Source organism: Puma concolor, chromosome D1, assembly GCF_028749965.1.
Source record: "Puma concolor isolate L17-30 chromosome D1, mPumCon1.1.hap2, whole genome shotgun sequence".
Lineage (NCBI taxonomy): Eukaryota > Metazoa > Chordata > Mammalia > Carnivora > Felidae > Puma > Puma concolor.
The window spans coordinates 71,533,815-71,557,071 of NC_141676.1; the positions used below are offsets into that span (position 1 = coordinate 71,533,815).

Here is a 23,257-nt window from a genome sequence, read left to right on the forward strand (position 1 = left end):
CCTTTATGAAGGAGGAAAATGTAGTCACTAAAAGGAAATAATTCTTTCTTTAACCACACCGAGACAAATAGAGATTCTTTTTAAGTTTTTTAAATTATACATTCATTCAAGTACATTTTCAAGAAGTGTGGCAAATACAGAAAGTAGAAAAAAGAAATCATTCATAATTTCATCAGCTAACAACAATCACTGCCAACATTTTACCGCATTGTATCTTATTACTTATTTCTATATTTATTTCTCTGGAATGTATTTGTGTATGTGTAGATATGTAAATACAATTACAGTGATATCATATAGGTGCCTTTTTTTCTTGATTTTAATCATTTACATGATTGGGATTTCCTTTGTTTCAAACATGAAACACATTTCTTCCAAATAGTCATCGTCCATTGTCCCTTAAGAACGTACTTAAGATAAAGCCCAGAAAATTATCAGTTGTGAACTCAAATAGAGCTTTTTAGGCATAACATCACTAGACTTAATGAGTTTTTTCCTATTTTTAACACATTATGTATGAAGTGATATATCCCAGGAAGTGGCATGTTAAGAAAATATCATTTCCTTTTTCAAAAGATAATAAAACATCTGTGTTTCTTTTTTTTTCCATAGTGAAATAGAGGGTAATAAAAATAGTCTTCTTGAGCTATATAAATTATCTTTCATATATTTTGGGAGTTCATCCAAAATGCAAATTTCACAAAAAATCAATGTGGTCTTTGAACATAATTTCTAGCATGTGCAAATTTTCTATATCTAATTATACTTAGCACTTAACACTTCTTATCTTAAGAGCATCAAAGCATTTCACACATCTCAATAAAGACTCAAAGTTTTTTTTCAATTTAATTAAAGATTTAATCTGGAGTGATATTCAACAAAGAAATTCTATAAAAATATCCTTTATATGATGCTACATGTAATACATGGTTAGACTCAATTTCTAGAGCACTAAAATGAATACTCTATTTCAAGATGAATATTATAGCAAATGGAACCAAACAAACCCATTTATTCTCATTTTTTACCTATGATAATTTCTATTAAAATGAAATAGATTCAAACAGCTTTATCAAGTATAGTCAATTAGATAAATAAATAGGTTTAAAAACTTCACTAAATCCTCATGCTTTTCTGTCTTCCATTTAAAATACATTCCTCTGGGGCATCTGGGTGGCTCAGTTGGTTAAGCTTCCAACTTCAACTCAGGTCATGATCTCATGGTTTGTGATCTCTGTGATCTCAGAGCCCTGTGCTGGGCTCTGAGCTGACAGCTCAGAGCCTGGAGCCTGCTTCAGAGTCTTTGTCTTCCCCTCTCTCTGCCCTCCCCCACTCATGCTCTGTCTCTCTCTGTCTCTCAAAGATGAATAAATGTTAAAAAAAATAATAATAAAATAAAAATACATTTCCCCTGTTGAGCTGCCATCTTGCGTCCTGGCTCATGTGCACCTAATCGTGGCTAGTCTGCCCTAGGCCCCCTAAGCGCCAACCCTAGTCCCCCACGGTCCTATTTCTGCTCCAACCAGATGAACAAAACTATCATGAACCAAGAGAAATTCATCAAATTCAAGCACTAGTGTGCATCGGTGGAAAAGGAACCAAAAGAACGAAGTGGCTCATAGAACGGCTACAGAAGATGATAAAAAAACTTCAGTTCTCCTTAAAGTTAGGGGTAAACAATATCTCTCATATTGAAGAAGCAAATAGATTCACAAACCAAGGAACAGTGATCCACTTCAACAAGCCTAAAGTTCACGCATCCCTGGCAGCGAACACTTTGACCATTCTAGGTCATGCTGAGAGGAAATGGCTGACAGAAATGCTACCCAGGATCTTAAATCAACTCGGTGCAGACAGTCTGACTAGTTTAAGAAGACTGGCTGAAGCTCTGCCCACACAATCCGTTGATGGAAAAGGACCACTTGCCACCTGAGAGAAGGAGGAGGAGGAAATTCCAGATCTTGTGAAGAATTTTGATGAAGCTTCCAAAATTGAAGCAAACTGAATGGAGTCAAGTTCTGAAGAAGACAGAACTTGAAGAAGTTCTGGGGAGCTGCTATTTTATACTAAGACTGCTTTTTAAAATTTTGTTCATGGATCTCTAATACTTTTAAGCCCAAGCCCCTGGGACACTGCAGCTCGTTTCAGTTTTTGCTTAGACACAATTCATTCTTTGTAGCTAATTAAGCTGAAGAAGCCTGGGAATAAAGTTTGAAACAAGATTAATAAAGTTCTTTGCCTAGTGAAAATAATAATAAATAAATAAATAAATACATACATACATACATACATACATACATTTTCCCCCTGTCATTTTTTAAAAATAGTTTTCAGCCCTCTGTGGTTACTATTTTGGATATCTAATTGCTCTTTCTCAGCCAACATCTCTAAGATATGCCTGGAAAGTGGCAGTGGACATCATCCCAATTGGACAGTGATATGTACTTCTAGAGTCAGAAAGAGAAACTACTTATGCAGCCATCTAGGAATGGAAGAATGTACAGATCTCATAAAGAGTATTCGTATTTATATTCTTTCTTAGGTCATTCAAAGAGCATCTAATCTGGAGTGTTTATGCTAAGGAGTATCTGTTAGAATTTCAATATAATCTTGGAAAATGAAAATGTAGCCATTAGCATGTTTACCTGGAAAGGAAGTTAGGAACTTAGAAAGCTGGAACAGAAAGAAGGAAAATAGAAAATGAGGTAGGGAAGGAAAGAAGGTGAAAGAATAGAGGACAGGTAAGAGAGAGGAAAGAAAGAAAAAAAGTGGAAAAGAGGAAGCATTCGCTATACTACTCTGTGCCAAGACTTTTGCTAGCCTTGTATCATTTAATTATTATTCTAACCTTGAATAATGGTATTACCCACATTTTTATAAAGGAGAAATTGAGGCTCACAGGATAGCTTCATTTCATAATTAACACAACCTGTAAGTAATTGAGTTGGAGATTAAACCCAATAGTATCTGACCTCAAAGCCTCTATTTTTTTTCCAATATATCACATTACCATTCTAGAAATTGCCTGAATGCTGTATGAGCTTATGTCCGATTTATGGAAGTAGCTCAATCTGGCTTTTTTCTAGCACACTGAAGAGTGTCTGATACACAGCAGACATTCAGAAAACATTTGTTGACTGAATCAGTGAATGAATAAATGATTCCTGAAAGCAGAAAAAAGAAATAGGAAAATGAGCTTCTGTTGTTATGAAGGAAATGAAAGGAGGCAGACACCAGAAGATGAGAACAATGCTTAGCTCTATTTTGACCTTGGAAAGAAAGTACGACTGTTTGAATTTAGCTGAAGACATGAATTCAGAATGAGTATCGCCAAGAAGAGTTTGGGCTCAGATGATCTGTAAGATAGAAAAAGCAAACAAACAAAAAACAGGAGTCAAGTTTAAAACAGAGACTAATCTGTTGATTTTCTTTTGTTCTAGGGAAATTCAAAGGTGTGGTCATAGATTCTGAGGCCTTAGGGGATCATCACAGACCACATTCCTACTACAAGATTAACCCTCAAAGAAACATGAATTGCAAGGGCTTCTTCAGACCTCAGCCTGCCTCCAAACTCCTATCTGACATATGTTGAGGCCTCACCACTTGGGCAGAGCTGAATCTCCCAGTATGCAGCCTGATACATCAAATGCTTTACTGGAAACTCAAGCATTCAACATTAAAACTTACTTTACTCAAAGAGATAACAGGAAGGCAGCAGGAGGTGATGCTATGTTAAAGCCTGTTGATGTTAATGGAAAACCCATTTGGCAACTCTACTGATTACAATGTTTGACATAGCAAATAGCAGAAAATCCAACTAAAACAACCTTTGACAATAAAAGGAATGTTAGCTAACATAGTTGAAAAGTCGAGTCATGCGGTGAAACTTGATCATGAAACTTGAAGAAGGATGTCAAGAATTCCATTTTGTTGGTTTTCCTACTCTATCTTCCACAGTATTGGCTTCTATGCAGAAATTAGTTAGCTATTCACCAAAGTTTTCAGCCCCTTCTCCTTTAGACACAACTACCCTGTATGTATTCCCTACCCTCCTTACAGTTAGGTCTGGCCATGTGACTGAGTTCTGGCTAAGAAGAGGTGGGCAAAACTGACATGTCTACTTCTACGCACAGCCCATGCATGATTCTCCATGCTTTCTCCTCCCACAAGCTAATGGAGAAAAGCTTCAAAATCTTAGGAGCCATCTGTGGAAGATGGGAAGCCTGGGTTAGTGCAATCTGAAGGAAAGATACCTGCTAATGAAGAATACTCATTTTGGACTTCATGGGAAAGGGAAATAAATTCTAATGTTCAAGCCATTGTATTACTTTATTGATTTACTCTAAAATATTGATACCAGAAGCAGAAGGAGGCCCCAAGGATGACCTAAACTTTATAAAGTTGGTTTAGCTGTTTAGTTTTAGTTAAGTTAGTTGTTGATAGAACACACTTGAAAACTGGTGATCCATATTATGTGATAAAAAACATTTGATGAAACAAACGCTTCAGTAATTTGAAAGGTACGTTATGAGCCTGTAGCACTCAGAGAAGTGGTTGCAAAGATCCTCAATCTTAGTATGTGTTGCAACTCTTTGTTGCTTTTCACAAGTTACTGCAAGAAAGAGATTAGCTTAAATACTTATTTCTCAATTAGAAATCAAAGGTAATTTATTGATTCCAGAATTTAGGGCCCCAAAAGACTGAAAAAGGTACTTATTATAGACCTCAAATAGCAAAAAGTAAGACTGAAAGCAGCTTAACACAACAGTAGCCTAGTAATGGGTGACATTCCTACAGATTCCTTCAGATGGTTTCCAGGCTTTGTTAAGTTGAGAATAAGAGATTCGTAGATGAGAAAGCACAAAACTGAATCAGGCTTTAGACTGGTGTCTAGAAAAGAATGTTGGTGTATCTACAGTCAGATGAAACTGACTAGATGCAAGTAGATCTACTTATTTTTGAGGAAATTGAATTGCTGAAGAGGCCATGAACCAATACTAAAAATGTCTTGAACACTCATGTCTCAAACATATACAGGCCCCCAAGTCTCATGAACAGAAGTATGAAAGTTGTGCAACCTTGAAGAAAGGACTTTTCCCCCAAACGAACTTGCTGAAAGATAGTGGAGGATAATTAATAGGAAGGCAACTCCCAGGAGAGGAGTTGGGACATGTGAAAAACAAAAGATGAAATGTTTTCAGAAAGTAGAATAAACATCAAATCAAGGAATCTCCTCCATTTGTTAGCAAGGAGGGACTGCACAATGCCTGCCTGACAGAATGTACATCATTGGCAAGGACCACACACACTACAGTAGAATCCCACTCTTTTCTTTGTCAGAATGCAAGTTTTAATTGCAATTATCCTATCCCTGCTCCAATACCTTCTACTGGGTGGGCATGGGAGAGCAAAAATATTATTTTTTTGCTTTATATGCTGCAAAATTATTAGAGGTGGAATTCAGATTTCATAGTGAGAAAAAAGTGTCACCTGGAGATCATAAATACCTGGATGGCTGTGTCTCTCGACATGGAATAAATGTCTTTTTTTAATGTGAGAGGAAGAGTAAATGGGTATTTGGTGCCCATAAATGTACAACGTGGTAGAAGTTGGTGAGCCATTCACCAAAATCATTTCCTGTTTTTCCCTGAGATTACAGCTTGACTATTATTTTCCACTGGGCTTTCAGTCAGATATAACCATGTGACCTACAAACATAGGGTAATGTTACAGATGTGAGCAACAACTTCCAGAGTTGACTCATAAAATTACCTACACATAATCCTTCATATTCTTTCTCTTTCCACAGCTTGATGGAAAAAAGCACAGAGATTTTGCAAGCTATATGTCAAAAATTGAAGAGCCACCAGATGTAAGGAGCTCAGGCACTTCAACTTCTGACTGGAATGGAGTAAAGGGATCAGATTTACTCTCCTTCCTGAAACTATCAATACACGACAAAATACTTAAAACAATGGTTTATAAGGCATATAAAAACCGTATGTGTGTATGTGTGTGTGTGTGTATAATCATTATGTTGTACACTTTAAACTAACATAGTGTTACATGTCAAATGTATCTCAATAAAACTGGAGAAAGGGATAATAAAAAGATCAGAGCTTCTAGGTGAAAACTACACTAGATGACATTAAAAAAAAATAAGTTTATTTTGAGAGAGAGAGTGAGGAGGGGATGGGCAGAAAGAGAGGAAGAGAGAGAATCCCAAGCAGCTCCACACTGTCAGCACAGAGCCCAACATGGGCCTCAATCTCACGAACTGTGAGATCATGAGCTGAGCTGAAATCAAGAGTAAGATGTTTAACCAGCTGAACCACCTAGGCATCCCCACACTAGATGATATTAACAACCAATTTCAGGAGAATGTATTAGTGAATTTGAGTCCATAGCAATAGAAACTAACCTAAATGAAAACAGAGAGAAAAAAATTGAAATAAATAGGAATGTAAAATACAGCAAATGCTGTGGAAAATAGTTTAGCAGTTTCTTAAAACTTTAAACATACACCACCCACACGATCCAACTGCTCCTAGATCTTTACCCATGAGAAATGAAAGCATATGTCCATCAAAGACCTATATGTGGATGTACATACCAGCTTTATTTGTAATAGCTCAAAATGGGGAACAACTCAAATGTCCATCAACCACTGAATAGGTAAACTGTGGCATATATCCCTACAATGGTATATTACTCAGCAATAAGAAGGAATTAAATATGGATACATGCAATAACATGTGTGTGCCATATATATATGCCATATATATATATATAGCATACTATATACACATATAACATATATATACACATACACATATATGTATATATATTACATATACATATACATATATATTATGTATATATGTATATAAATTCTAGAAAATACAAACTAATGCATAGTAATCAAAAGCAGAATAGTGGTTGCCTAGGAAGAGGATGAGAGAATGAGAATGGCTTGACAGGAAGAATTACAAAAGAGCACAAGGAATCTTTTAGGGGTGATGAATATGTTAATTTTCTTGATGTGGTGATAGTTTTACAAGTATATACATATATCAAACTTATCTACTTCTGAGGAACCTGGGTGACACAGTCGGTTAAGTGTCCCAACTCTTGATTTCGGCTCAGCTCATGATCTCACGGACATGAGATGAAGCCCCAAATTAGGCTCTGTGCAGGATGTGAAGCCTGCTTAAGATTCTCTCTCTCTCTCTCTCTCTCTCTCTCTCTCTCTCTCTTCTCTGTGCCTCTCCCCTACTCATGCTCTCTCTTGCCCTTTCTCTCTCCAAACAAAACAAGACAAAACAAAACAAAAAAAAACAAAACAAAAGAACTTAAATAATTGTATACTTCAAATGCAGTTTATGATGATGTATATTAAATGATGTAAATGATGTAAATTTTAAAAAATGTTAAGGATCCTAATCCGTGAAAGTATGGAAAGCAATTAAAACACTTAGTCTTTATGTAAGTTATAAACAAACCTGTATTGTAATTTGAGCCATTTCTGCCTGTTTGTATGTTATATCCTAACCAATATTGCTTCTAATTAGTGTTTGTCCCAAGACCTCATAGTCACATGATATTAACTTGTAGTCAGTAAGACTATATGCTTTCTTATCCATGTCTGATGGGACAGAGTATCTTTTTTTTAGTAGCTTCCATTGAAGAAAGAAATTATATTTCCGAGAGCCTCCACTGTGTTTTATGAGTTTAAATTGATTCATGCCATGCTACTCTTCATCTCAGGGTTTTGAGTTTGAGACCCATGTTAGGTATAGAGATTACTTAAAATAAAATAAAATCTTTAAAAAATCGATTTATGCTACAAGATCTAAGTGAATGATGGTCAACACCATCATAGAAAATTGTGTAGATTATGCCTTGAACAGGGACATCCAATCAAAGGAAATAAAAATGAGAACTCAAACCCAGCATGTGCCCTGCTTACCAAATTATGCAATCTGATGGTGGGCTACATTCACCTGGAGAAAGGGGCACCTTCTTCTAATTGCCCAGAGCTGACACACAACCTTGTGCAGACTCTGATGTTGGTGGTCAGGCAGATAGACTCTAATAGGAGAAGGGAAGGGAACTGAATCCTAGCTAGGAGCAAAGTGAACCAGGAAAAATGGAGTTATAATTGTTGGGATGGCTATCATTCATTTATTACATTTCTATATATCTTTTCCAACACCCTAGATGAAAGCAATCCCACTTAACTGAAATCTTACACAATTTTATCTTATAAAAAATCTTACATTGATTACAACTTTCTACATTGAATTATAATTAATTACATGCATGTAACAAATTAGGAATACAACCACAGAGAGAGCCAAGGTTGAAGGACTGTGAATCAAAACTCCTGTGGGACTGAATGGAGACAGCATTTTTTGGCCAACACAGGAAAAGCTGGTATAATTAGAAAGAGTTCCAGCAATATTTATATTTTGAGTGGAAAGTACTTAGGTGGCAAATTCTACTATGCCACCTCCTTTTCTCTCAAAACAAGAAATGAAATGAATTCTTGAGCATGCAGTGTGTTATATCCCACAACGACCAATAGTGAGAAAATGTTTTGATGGGTGCAGTGCCCCAGGAGTTTTCCTAGACACTTCCGAGATGCAGCAGAGAAGTCCTGTTAAATCCAGGAGCTCAAACATAGGAGTAAATGAATCACCTAGAGAAACAAATTAAAAATCAATGCTGCCACTCACTCCTGTGCCCTGGTTTGTGTTTTTGTTTCTATCAGTTTGGTGTTATGTGATGGCTCAAAGCTATAACAGCATTATGTTAGTAGGTCTTGTTGAACTCAAGCTCAGCTGGTAGGACAACAGTTAGTTCAGGATGCAAGCAAACATGCTGGGAAGCTCATGTGTTTGCACCTACCAGCTTTTATGAGTTCACTGGCAGTATGTATGTTAGAACATATAAAGTGAAGGAATTTTTATTATATTGTCTTTTAAATTTTTTAGTATTGCATTTTATAATGTACCATGAATCAAATTGGCCTACTAAAATGTTTTGGTAGTTACAAAAATATTTCTATTAAAAATGAAATTAAGGGAAGCCTGGTTGGCTCAGTCATTTGAGCATCTGGGTCTTGAGTTCAGCTCAGGTCATGATCTCAGGGTCATGAGATTGAGCTCTGCATCAGGCTCTGTGCTGAGCATGGAGCCTATGTAAGATTCCACCCTCCCCCCAATCTCTGTCTGCCCCTCCCCTGCTCACACATAAGCGTGTGCTCTTTCTAAAAATTAATTAATAAATTAATTAATTAATTAAAATGAGAGTGATAGTGAAAAATAACCAAAGAATAGTCTGGGCAGTTCAAAAGAACAACCAAGTACACAAAACATAAAACATAAAATAAGCAAATGCAAGTTTGTACTATTAAATTCAAAACTGGCATTTAAATTTCAATCACGTCCTTTATCACATTTAATTATTATTCTAATTCTACCTAAATAAGTTCTAGATTTATGTATCTAGTCTCTAAATGTATTTTGATATTTTAGTTCTAAAAGCACTAGTATATCAGTGCTTTTATCCAGATTTATCCTTACACATATTTTAGTAATGTCATAAATAAATATAAGTTAAACCAGTACTAGGAATCCATAAAAATGTTTTCATTTTAAGGGAAGTCTACATTTTACTCAAGTTTGAGAAAAAATCTTATATAAAACTTTTCCCTAATTAAATGTGTAGAGGGCATGCTCTACATATCTGAGATTCTCAAGCTTGATAGGAAAAGTACTGGAAGAAATGGGATCAAGAAGAAAGAGGCAGAAGAGGGTTATGGGATGGAAATATACTACCTAGAAATTTCTCACACCTCAGACAATTTTTAAAAACCTTCCATGAATGAAGATATTATGCCTCTTGTTCCATCTTAGACATTAAGTGCCTTAAGGAAGTTTTCATACCTCATTCATCATTATCTTATACTCTATCTTATTTAGTATGTATATTTAAATAAATACATCCCAAAATCTGTCAAAATTAAGTGGAAAGTTAGTCCATGATCATACATACTCCAATTCAACAAAACTTGCTGATTATGTACTGAGAACAGTTACTAGGCTAGGTGCTATGGATATACAAATGAAAATGATATAATACAACTCCATGAATAATCACTGAGAGATAGACATAGAAACTATAAAACAGTATGGTAAAAATAAGACATATATATGTTGGGGTGCATTAGTGGCTCAGTTGGTTGAGCGTCTGTCTCTTGATTTTGGCTCAGGTCATGATCTGAGAGTCAAGGGATAGAGCGCCATATTGGGACCCACCCCCAGTGTGGAATCTGCTTAAGACTCTGTCTCTCTCTCTCTCTTCCTCTGCCGCTCATATATATATGTATATATATAATATATACACATACACATATATATATATACACGCGTGTGTGTGTACAGATATATATATATGTGTGTGTGTGTGTGTATATATATATATTCAGAAATATATATATTCAGAAATTGTTCAGAGGATAGAATAATTCATTTCAGAATGGTAGCAGTAGAGGGAGAAGGGTGAGGGAAACATGTACAGAGGAGATGGTTGGATTTAGTTTTTAAAAGCTGAAAGGACTTTCTTAAATGGTATGGAGCATGAAGATCATTCTAGGCATAGGGAGAGTGCATGCCCTAGGAAAACAAGGGCCAGATTTTTAAAAAATCTAACTATATGAAGTGGTGAATTCTATGACAGAATAAACTACTTAGAAAAGTAATACATTACGTTTACTTAGACTAAGTAGCATATTTGAATTCACCTAGTTGAATGTACTACATTTATTTAACTAAACTTATTTCTTCCTTAAACTAAAGAAGAGAATATTATATTTTAAAATGTTTGCATATAAACTACAGACATTACGATTTTACACTTCATCTGGTGTATTAGGGTTCTCCAGGGAACCAGTAGGAGACAGACAGATGGATGATAGATAGATGATTGACAGATAGATAGATAGATAGATAGATAGATAGATGATAGATAGATACATGGATACATAGATAGATAGATACATAGATAGATATTATAGAAATTGGCCCATTGATTATGGAGGCTAAGAAGTCCCACAATCTGCTGTCTGCAAGCTGCCAACCCAGTAGAGCAAGTTGTATAATTCAGTATGAGTCTGAAGGCCTGAGAATAAGGGAAGCTAATGGTGTAAAACACACCATTAGTAAATGGAGCCAAACTAACTTTCTAATCATCAAATCAGTGATTAAGTGCCCTTGAAATTACTCAGCAAAGCTTTCAACTGACTGCATTGAAACGGAGATGAATATATTTTAATAGAAATCTAGTAAGAAAAATTATTCTTACTAAAACGTAATACTTGGGAAATACTAGATTTACTTAATCACGACAATCAGTGATACTTTTAGCTCTAAAAACTGGAACTATGAGCCTGAAAATTTGCAACATCTTGCCAAATGTAAGAACTTGCAAGTGATAATCAAAGGAGATCATGGCTGAAAAACTAAAGCATTTCTCATTCAGCTTCTTCCATGAGTCAACCTGAGTCCCTTGCCCTCACTGGGGCTGTCTTCCCACCCTTTTGTGGTTTGAGTATCACCCTCATGACTTCCCCACAGGAAGACCCACTCTGTTTTTCTTCATTCTAGTTGTCACCTACTACTGACTCCTCTCTCTACCCAACATTACTGCCCCACTTGCACTATCTCCATCAAAAACGTTCAGCACTAATTCTATTCATTGTGTCTTTATTCCTGTTCCCATCAGCCACCTCCTGAAGTTCCAGACTCCCAGATCATTCGTTGTCTTCTAGACTCTCAACTGCTCTGTAGCTCTGTATCCCCTACTGTGATACTGCTTCTTATTGAGGACTCAGCATTTGAAATTTTTCCAGGATATCCTCAGGAACTGGTCTCCATTATGTCATCCCCAAAGTCCTCTACGTTGTAACAGTGTCTCTCCACCTTCTGGAAACTGACTTTTGAGAAGGATCCTGCCTTCCCCATGGCTGTCTAACATACCACCACAATCGTAAGATATTAATACATGGTTAGTAGTTGAGAGAAAAGATCATTTTACAGGGAGACTTCCAGAATGGTTTGCTTCAATGTCCAGGTAAATGAGCTTTGTGATCATGTAATTTTCATGGGAGACACTATTTAACTTTCTTATGTATTTTATCCTGTAACTGTAACAGGACAGACTGCAGAGAATCTTTGAGTTATCTCATTTCTCATTTCTCTGTGATTAAGAAAGTGGTCTTTGGTATCGTCCAAAGAGTCTACCTAGGTTTGTAGTTACTTCCAGAGGTTTGAATGCTGGCCCTTTGATCTCCTACCTGTGTGACTCTGTGTAAGATTCCTAACTCTTTGCAGCCTGAATTGTCTTATTTTTATAATGTAGAAGATATCTTTGAGAGTCTGAAAATTCAATGAGATAATTTACATGAAAATAGCTCAATAAAAAATATATGCTCAAAAAGATATTTGTTCTCCTCTTCTGGACTTAAATGTCTGAGACGTTTTTGTTTAGGAGAAGAGTGTCTATAACTTTATTTTGGGCATAATATCTCTATAGCTCTTACAAAAATAAATAGTATAAAGGGAAGTCATCCTACTTTCAGATTGTTCTTTACCTCCACCTTATAATAAAAAACTTTCAGATCTGTATATTCTTTTTCATTACCCAAAGCCTTTTCATATATTTTATATTATTTTCACAACTCTGCAACTATTAACTCATGTTTCCAGACAGAGGCTGAATTTCAAAGAAATCCTTTTACATTGCTCCTCAAGGAAAATAATCTATTTCAGGGGTGACTGGGTGGCTCAGTCTGTTTAGCCTCTGACTCTTGATTTTGGCTCAGTTCATGATCTAGCTGTTGTGAGATCGAGCCCTGAGATTCTCTCCCTATGTTCCCACCCCCCATGCACATACTCTCTCTCAAAACAAAAACAAAAACAAAATACAAACAAAAAACAGTGAAGAAAATAATCTATTTTGATAAACTGTGTTTGGTGATTATATCTCTATACACAGAAAATTCCCAAATTCAAGAGATGATTCATAAAATTAGGGAAGATTTAATATAATGAAAGATAGTTTAACTTTCAAAAATTACTAGAGCAAAGGATCTCTACTTTCAAATGTAGTAGGCTGGGTCACACCTAGATTCCACTTGATTTTTTTTTTCAATATATGAAATTTATTGTCAAATTGGTTTCCATACAATGACTTCCACTGGATTTAAAAAATTAAGCCTATAAAATGTCAGATAAATTATATAAATCCTAATTTTGAAGACATCAAGATGCTGTGGGAACAAGGATTAGATTGAAATTTCAGAGAAGCTTGTGTCCTGGGTAGGTGAACTGATGATCTCCAGTCATTGTTCCCCACTAAGGCTATGGCCCATTCTTACCCCAGGCAGAGGATTGGGAGCGGCCCAGGCCTAGGACCTTTGCTGGAGAAAGAGAAATAACAAGCTGTTACCAGCCACACATGGCTGGTATAAAACAAACTGGAAATTTGAGGGACCCTAAAGGCTATAATGATTCTGCTCCCAATTTCTAGGGTGTGTGTGTGTGTGTGTGTGTGTGTGTGTGTGTGTGTGTGAGCACGCGGGCAGGTGTGGGTGGTTTCCACATGACCACCAATTTTCCAGCACTGGCTGGGTGTCCTACAATTTAACTCAATTCTGACACTATCTACTAGGAGACAGCAGCAGATTCTACAGGGTAAAGTTTCAATTGTACGAGACTCCCCACCCTATGTCAGATGTCATTTGAAAGCCCCAGTTGTCATGTATGCCTCTGACCAACTGGCTATATAAAGACTAGAGGTTTCCACCATTACCTCCTTGGGCTCAATTCACTGCTAGAATGGCTCACAGAACTCTTGAGAAACATTTTACCTACCAGATCATTGGTCTATTATAAAAGGATGTAACTCAAGAAGACCTAGATAGAATAGATGCACAGGACAAGGTCTGGAGAAAAGGCACAGAGCTTCCATGCCTTCTCCAAGCACACCACTCCCCACATCTCCACATGTTTACCAACAGAAGCTCTCCTAACCCAGTCCTTTGGGTTTTCACAGAGGCTTCATTACACAGGGATGATTAAACCATTGGCCATTTGTGACTGAATTCATTCTCCAGCCCCTTTCCCCTCAGGTGGAGGTTGGGTGGGACTGAAAATTTCAACCCTCAAATCACAAGTTTGGCTTCATAGGCAAGTAGCCCCTCCCTCCTGCTTCTTACCTTTAGGTGCTTTCTAAGTCACTTGATTAACATAACAAAAGACACCTTGATCTCTGTCAGCAGTTAGGAAATTCCAAGGATTCTAGGAGCTCTGTGCCAAAAACTGGGACAAAGACCAACTATGTATCTCTTACTAAATTCCAATATCACAAAAGCCCTCATAAAATAGTTCCTAAATTCTGGGGCTACACAAAGGCTGGGAGTTATGCAAAAGATTCTAAAGGGAAAATCAAAATTCCCTTAGTTTTGGGATGATGAGAATAGAAAGACCAGTGCAAGGAGGTCAGCCTCAAGCATAGGGCCAACCGCTCCCTAGCGACATTTACCAGATTTTGAAGTAGTATGAGGCAGGAGGCCCAAGAACTATGTGGAAACCTCTGAAAAACATCGTTGGATCTCCCCCAGTTTTTCAGTACCAAAGAGACTAAGACTTGCCAATCCCTCAGTCTAAACCCCAGGATTTAGGATTGCTTTGTGTTCTTAGTAAAGTGCCTTCTTTATTATTTTGTATTGACACTCTTTCTCTACAGTAATATTCCACATTCTAAAGTCTACTTTGTCTCACATTACTATAGTCACATAAGTGCTTTTGATTAGTTTTAGGTACAAATGTACACATCTCCTTCTCCCATGGCAGTTTCTCTCATAATTTGATAGTATGATAGGATACCTTCAGCTTAATAAGTGATCAAAAAGGCTTCACATTACATGCTGAATATCCAGCATGGATATGTGTGAATGCCGTGCCATGAAAGGCATGAAATAGGATGTGACTTTCATGTCCCTTCCTATATGCTCTCATGTCCCATACGCTCTCAACATCCACTTTGCAGAGACACATACAAGCAATGAGCTTCCCACACTCACAACAATCTGTTGAGCACACTCAAGATGATGTCCAGAAATTCTCAGTGCATTAAGTTCTAATTCTTTCTGTTTCTTTCCCAGCTCGAAAGCAAATGAGTATGACATGACATTTAGCCAATCCATTCTAATTTAATTTTTAAGTAAATCATTCCTTGCAAATTTTACTTACTATTAACCTAAAAATATGTTAAATTGGTAATTTTCTCAGTATTGGTTGAGGGCAACCCTGTAGCTGAAACAAAACAATATATGCCAATACCCACTCCCTCAAAATTCCACAGGGATGCTATACAGATTTTGCAAAGAACATGACTAAATAGCCACCTCCCGAATTGAGGTTAAAGGAAACAGAAGTTTTGAAGGAAAGTAATTGAGGATGTGATGATATTTTCTCCCCATGACTTGCTTCCAGATAAAAGGTGTGTTTCTCCTTCTTTCCATCCTACTGAGAAAGGTTGTAAGAAGACCACTTAGACAACTTGATATACACCCCTTGGAGTTTGGGAACTAATATCTGAGAAATATTAAATGAATCTGTAACTACTGTCCCAGTGCCACAGTGAAAAGTGGTATCCACAGCATGAAGCAACTTCATTTTCACTGATATGGGGGAAGATGTGTGTTTGTCAAAGAACCAACAAGGAACTGCATAGGAGGGAGTCAGCCTGGAGAGAGCCTTAAAATAGACTCTGTCCAAGAGTCAGCCTCACTACAAATGTGTTTCTTAGATTCATAAAGAAAAGGGTAGAAGTCATGAGTGGATAGCCAAGAGGAAGACATTTCCAACATCAAGGGTGTAAAAATCCGATGTTTCCAACTGAGAAATCTCCAAGGAAGCCACAAATGTGCCTCATGACAGGGGAAAAAGAAAATCACTGACCATTCACCATGCCCAGAGGCCACTAGCTCCAGATCAAAAGCATACAATTGAAACATGGCATCTCCTGAATCTGACCTCTGTGTTGTTTCCCTACACCAATGCTAGAGAATTCAAGGATCTCATCTAGTGAAAAGAAGTTTCCTACCCCAAAACTGGCTTTCCAACATGATGTTCATACAAATTGATGAAAAGGAAAGCTTTAGTTTCACAGGAATTCCATACCTTTTTTTTTTTTTTTTCATATTGGACATTTCAATTACAACTGAGTTTTTTCTTAGAACTAAAGTGATGTTTAATTATCTGGGAATGACTGAAAATGTCTTAGTACCTGATCTATTTTTCGGGTGTAGCTGGGAAAGAACAGCTTCACGGTAGTTCTAGGATTTGGTATTGGTTATGGGGAGATAGTTGTATCTATTAGCCTCCTGTCATAGACTAGCCAGATGCAGATCAATTCCATTTCCTCTTCCAGGGAACACAGGAAAAGTAATTATCCAGCTTTCGTTGTATTTGGGTTGGGGTCATGTGACTAGAGTCTGAGCTATAAAAAATGACTGAAGATGTACCACTATATAGGCTTGGCTACTAACCACCCCAGTGATTCTTATCTAATTTTCTCTGACCTTATGCCTAGAAGTGAGGGGTCTGGGACCATGGATGATGGAAAACATGTTACATGATGGGAAATCAATACCCCCGAGTCACTGTTTGGAAGCCAGCACTACTCCCAGATCCCCTGAAAAGCACCTGACACTATGCAGACTGTAACACAAGCAATACATAAACCTTTTGAAAGAGCGGACCTACGCCGGCCGACTCCATCTTGTTCTGTGTCCTCCACCTTGAGTGACTATGTCCCCGACATTGCCCCTTTCTGGGAAAATTGCAGAAACCTCAGACCATGCCTCCTCCCCTTGAGTAATCTCACCCATTCAAACTTCCCGATCAAAACATGCCAGGCGACCTGCCTAACAGGACTCCGACCCTTCCCCAGCCAATCGGCCGAGGCCACGACCCTTCCCCAGCCAATCGGCTGAGGCCACACATTACCTCACCAACTGCCCCTAGACCCCTATAAAACCTTTGTGCTTTTGAAACTCGATCTCTCTCTCCGTATCTCACCGCTGTGTCGTGCAGGTAGGAGATTGAGCTCGAGCTAGCTCAAATAAAGGCTCTTTTGCTTTTGCATCGGACTCGGCTCCCTGGTGGTCTTTGGGGATCATGAATTCTGGGCATAACACTTTATTGTTTAATCCAGTGTGATTTGTTTTCCTCAGCAGCTAGTGTTAATTATCCTGATGAATACACAGCCCAACTCTCTTTCTGACAATATTAGGAATTATATGTATCATACCCAAAACTGACTGTGATTAACCAGTGAGTGGTAACCTGAATAGAGAATTATTTCCTTGGAGAACCAAGTATCCAAAGTTCTCCCCCCTAAAGCCATATGAGAACACAGAATCACAGAAATCTGTCCTTCAGTGGACAGGCACAAGGACTACATCACAAGGCTGTGGAGAGAAGAGTAGGGTCTGTCTATTTGAGGTCCACCGAAATGGTTAAGATGAGCTGATAATTTAAACCCTATCCAAACCTAAAACAAGGGCAACTCCTGGTTTCTTAGCAGGAAGAAGAAATTATGACTTCTGGTTGGATTAGTCAGAGAAAAATTGGGTTAAGCACAAATGTGAGCTTGGCCTAGAGAGGTAGGTAGGATACAATCAGACAGAAAAGAATGGAAAGGGTGTTTGTGGAGGAAAGTACAGCACAAAAAAGGGTGCAGATGCAGAGATAGGTGTGTTGCTAGGGCAGAAAACAGACCAGTCATTCAACATCATGGGTTCCTTTTTTTTTTTTTTTTAATGTTTATTTATTTTTGAAAGAGAGAGAGAGAAGCGTGAGCAGGGGAGGGGCAGAGAGAGAGGAAGATACAGAATCTGAACTGGCTCTGAGCTGGCTCTGAGCTGTCAGCATGGAGCCCAACACAGGGCTCGAACTCGTGAGCTGAGAGATCATGACCTGAGCCAAAGTCGGAACACTTACCTGACTGAGCCACCCAGGTGCCCCTTACATCATGGATTCCTGTACTGGACCATGAACATTAAGACTGACAAGATGTTATATGCTAACTAATTTGGATGTAAATTAAAAAAAAATTAAATTAAAAAAAAAAAAGACTGACAAGATGAAAAGGGATATGGGAGAATTTTAAATAAAGGGTTGCTAATAGCATAACTACTACATGATTCCAGGGATAATATATTGAAAGCTTACCATGTGCCAGTTACTGTACTTCATGCTTTATATTTCATTTAATTCTTATAATCCAGTGAGGTATGTATTTTATAGTCTCATTTTATAAACAAGAACATAGAGGCATGGGAAAGAACTTGACCTCAGGTTATAAACTCATTAAGTATAACAACAGAATTCAGACTCAAGGAGTCTGACAGTAGTAAATGCTCTTAACCATTATATTGTATTTTAATAAGAATGAAAGTTGGGGGCAGTGAGAAGAAGTGGAAAGAGCTTTAACTTTGAAATCTTAACAAACTTGGCTTGAATCCTCTCTCTGTCATATGAAGTCTGGGGCACATAACTTTCTGAGTCTAAATATCTTTTTTTTTTCTTTTTTCTTCATTCCTTTCTTCATTCCTTTTCTTTCTTCATTCCTTTTCTTTCTTTCTTTTCTTTCTTTCTTTTCTTTCTTTCTTTCTTTCTTTCTTTCTTTCTTTCTTTCTTTCTTTCTTTCTTTCTTTCTTTCTTTCTTTCTTTCTTTCTTTCTTTTTTAATTAAAGTGATCTCCAGTGTGTAAGGGGTACCTTGCACAGTACATAGAGTACAGTTAAGTGGCTAAGTACATAGTATCTCTTCCAATAGTGCAACATTGTATGCGGTGGGGAGAAGATTATATATTTAAATTTTAGATATTTGTAGATAACAGAGATGGGCATGGCTAGAAAATGCCCAGGAGGTAGTTGTCATTCAAGTGGCACTGTCTGGTGGCATTTATGGATATAGGACTGGGGCTCCGGATGAGTGTCGAATGTGAGTGTTGAAACAATAGCCACGTGTATCGTGTGCTAATTGAGTTCTTAACCGGGAATGAGATTTGCCAGAAAGAAGTGTAAAGTGGGAACAGTAGCTGTTAAGTTGTGGGAGATGAAAGGAATCCCGACTGATTAGAGAAATAGTAACTGTATTTTGTTAAGCTTAACTAAAAAAGAGCTTGCAGGTCTTAAAGATAAATGGGCTAATAGAATTCTCTCTTACTTGGTATATCTAGTGTTATGGATGAAAAGATGTAAGTTTTAAAATGATCAACTGTCTTTAAGGACTCTATATTTCAGACAGGAAAGAAGATATTTATATGGAAACTACGGGTAAAAATCACCACAAGGTGTGTGTGGGTGGCTTGGTTGGTTAAGCCTCCAACTCTTGATTTCAGTTTAGATCATGATCTCATGGTTTGTGAGATTGAGTCTCCCATCAGGCTCTGTGCTCACAGTGTGGAGTCTCTTTGAGATTTTCTCTCTCCCTCTCTCTCTGCCCCTCCCCAACTCTTTCTCTCTCTCAAAATAAATAAATAAACCAAAAAAATTACCACAAAACAGGGCTTAATATTCACGCCATGGGGGAAAAAATCTTCACAGGGTTAAGGCCACAGAGCTAAAGAGTATTCAGACACAAGATCAGGGCCAATAGAAATGAGGAGTGAAGAAAGGGAACACTTCCTGAAAATCTGAGTAATTGTAAAGTATTACATTTCAAGGTTATACTTTTTTTGCTTATACAAAGCTAATATATAATTTTGATGTGTTGTATTAACAAATCTCAAACAATGTATGTACTTCCTCTTCCTTTTGATTTAGAACATTTTTTATTTAGCCATATTGAGAACGCTAGCTTATATAAAAATTTTAAGACAACTCGTAATTTTCCATAATCATCCGACTGTTTGGAGTATACTTACTCAGGTGTAATTCTAAAGTTCACACAAATACGAAAAGGAAATTATCTTTGATCTGCCCAATCTGCCACCCACTCAGAAGGCAGGACTCCATGGATCTAACCCAATCAAGACGGAAGAACTAATTTAGTTCCTGGCAGTATATTTATGATGCTTTCAGGATTGCTATCTATTCAATAAAATAAGCCTTCATCAAATGACAAATACACTGCAAGAATAAAACAGTCCTCGGAGTTTTGCAGCAAACCTTCCTTCTCTTTGAAGTATCATGGATTTTTAAGAGTTCATTAGCAAGGAAATGTCATAGAGGGAAAATAGCCCGCCATACAGTATTTGCTAAATCCTAGCTGAAGTTTCCTTGATGAGGTATCCACTTACTACCTGCCACTTCGTAAGAGAAAAGCTTACGGGAATTTATCTCTACCATGTTTTTACCATTCCTATACTTTTTTTCATCATATGTGCTGTGAACAAAAAATAATCACTTATTGGATAAGAGAGTCAGGCTCAACATCACTGGGGAAAAAACCCAGTAACTTCCCCTTGAAGCTCAGTCAATATTTAAATAATAATAAAAGAACTTGTGATGTATCAGATACTAAACTAAATGGTTATTTTTACAAACCTCAAGCTTTTAGGCATCAAGGCATAATGAAAAGAGTTAATGTTTTAGAGTCAGGTAAATTGACTCTTAACCATTGGGGTACGTTGAATAAGCGGCAAATCCTTATCTGAGTGTCATTCCCTTGTCTCTAAGAAAGGGAAAATAATATTTAACAGACATTACACATGTAAAACTTCTTCTACAGCATTTGATACAGAATAGGTACTCAATAAATTCACAAGCCCAACCGGAAATTTCCAACAGGAAATTTGTTCATGCTTTGAAGAACATCGTCCTGACCTTTCTCACTACGTGTCCTTAGTGTTTTACCAATAAATCCAGTTAGACAGAGGGGTAACTATAAATGACTTTTAGTATACAAAAAAGCTAGATGTGGGTACACTTTAGTGCTGAATCAAAAGGCAGAGATTATTGCTAATCCTACGCCTTGGTTAGAGCTGAAAAATCAAGTCAGGTGACTGACTCTTTGTCCTCAGATCCTGAAGATAGTTTACCCCACCAGCTCTGTCCATTTTCCTGACCTTCCCTCATCCGTAGTTTGAAGGTCACTATTAACATCTTCTTTAGCTCCTCTGATGTTCCAGACATTCATAAGACATACCACAACCTTTTCTGCCAGACATGATCAAAGCTTTGAAGTCAATGACACTTTTCACGGTAGTTTTTTGACAGCTGTTCTATGATGAGCAGTTAATAGGTTGTCTCTTCCTTATTGGGAGTTGGTGCAATTAGTGCCGACATTTTAGGGATATCTCTGAATGTGCTTGCTTTTGATCTGGATTCTATCTGACTGAATGTTTTAAATCTCTCAACAAAGTGTCCTGTGAAGAGGGAGACTTTGCACATCATTATTAGCTATACAGCTTTCAATTTTTCTCTAATTACTTTTTGCTGGTATATAAAATGCAAATTGATATTTATATACTCAATTTATTAAACTCTCTTGCTAATTCTTATAGTTTATCTGGAGATTCTTTTGGGTTTTCCACATCTATAATCATGTTATCCACAAATAATGGCAGTTATTCCTTCCTTTCCAAAACTCGTCCCATTTTCTTCTAACTAGGAGCTCCAGTACAATGTTAAACAGAAAAGGTGAAAGCAGGCATCTTACTCTCACTCCCAATCGCATGGTGCAAACAAAGATTTTGCCATTAATTAGGAGAGGGGTTTGTAGATGTTCTTTACGAGATTGAAGAGGTTTTTTTCTAGTACGCTAGCAAAGATTTTATAACGTGAATTCATGCTGAGTGGTATCAAATGCATTTTTTCTGCAACTACCGAGATAATCATATGATTTTCTACTTTATTTTCTTAATATAGTAGATTATATTGATTTTAAATATTGAAACAATCTGAAGTAAGCCCACCGCGATCTCCCATCCAAGTACTAACCAGGCCTGACCCTGCTTAGCTTCCGAGATCAGACGAGATCGGTGCATTCAGGGTGGTATGGCCATAGACTAAGCCCACCTCGATCTCACTTGATTCTGTTATCAGCCAATATCATTTGGGATTTTTTGCATCTACGTTTATGATGGATATTAACCTGTAATATTTCTTTCTTAATATGTCCTTATCAGGTTTTGTTATCAAGATTATACTGGCTTAATAAAATTAGAAGTGTTCCCTCCGTTTCTATTCTCTGACAGAGCCTCGATGAGATTGGTGTTTTTTTTCCCTTCAATGTTTGGAATAATTCACCTAAACTTATCTGTGCTTGGAGTTTACTTTGTGGGAAGGTTTTTATTTTCAGACACACTTCTTTACTAGATATAGGACCACTCAATTTTTTTTTAATGTTTATTTATTTTTGAGAGAGAGAGAGAGAGAGAGCAGGGGAGGGGCAGAGAGAGAAAGAGAGACTCTCAAGCAGTCTCCACACTGTCAGCGCAGAGCTGGCTGGAACCCACAAGTTGTGAGATCATGACCTGAGCTGAAATCAAGAGTCAGACACTTAACCAAATGAGCCACCCAGGTGCTTCAGACCACTCAATTTGTATAGTATATTTTGTGTATGTTCTTAATAAATTGCATTTTAAAGTAACTTGGCTCATTTTCTCAAAATTGTATAATGTGACGGCAAATGTTTTCGTTATCTCTATTTTAATTTCCTTAGAATCTAATAATAATGCCCTCACTCTCATTCCTGATATTATTTAATCTTCATAATAACTCTATGGAGTAGATATTATAAATTTCTCACTTTTACAGAGGAGTAAATGAATCTCAAAGAGCTAAGAAGCTGTCCAAATTTACTTAGTAAGCACAGAGCCGGGACTCAAAGCAAGGTCTATTGTCAAAAGCCTACATTTTTTACTACCACATCATACTCACTTCAAAAATATATGGTAGTCATGGCTAGATGCTGATTTTAGTCCTCTTGTGGGGGTAGGGGGGACAGAAGAAGCAAAAGGAAGCAGAACTTTTGTCCAAGAAAAAGAGAAAATAGAACAGGGAAAAGATAAACTTTCCTCATTCTCTAAACCCTAACACATTTGACACATTTGACATCAGTACTGTTTGAATCATTTTCCACTGAACATGTGCCTCTCTATGCTATTCAATTTCTCTGAAGAGCACTGCCTCATTCTATAAGAAAACTTTAAACTACCTTTAAGTGCCAGCTTC

General features: G+C 37.2%; 1 protein-coding gene and 1 pseudogene across 1 annotated transcript in view; one reads left to right on the top strand and one right to left on the bottom strand.

The window, feature by feature from the left end:
- RAB38 (RAB38, member RAS oncogene family) overlaps positions 1 to 23,257 on the bottom strand; it is a 126,983-nt gene that overhangs the window by 69,286 nt on the left and 34,440 nt on the right. The gene's annotated exons all lie outside the window — the stretch shown is intronic.
- LOC112865449 (transcription factor BTF3 pseudogene) lies at positions 1,527 to 2,005 on the top strand (annotated as a pseudogene).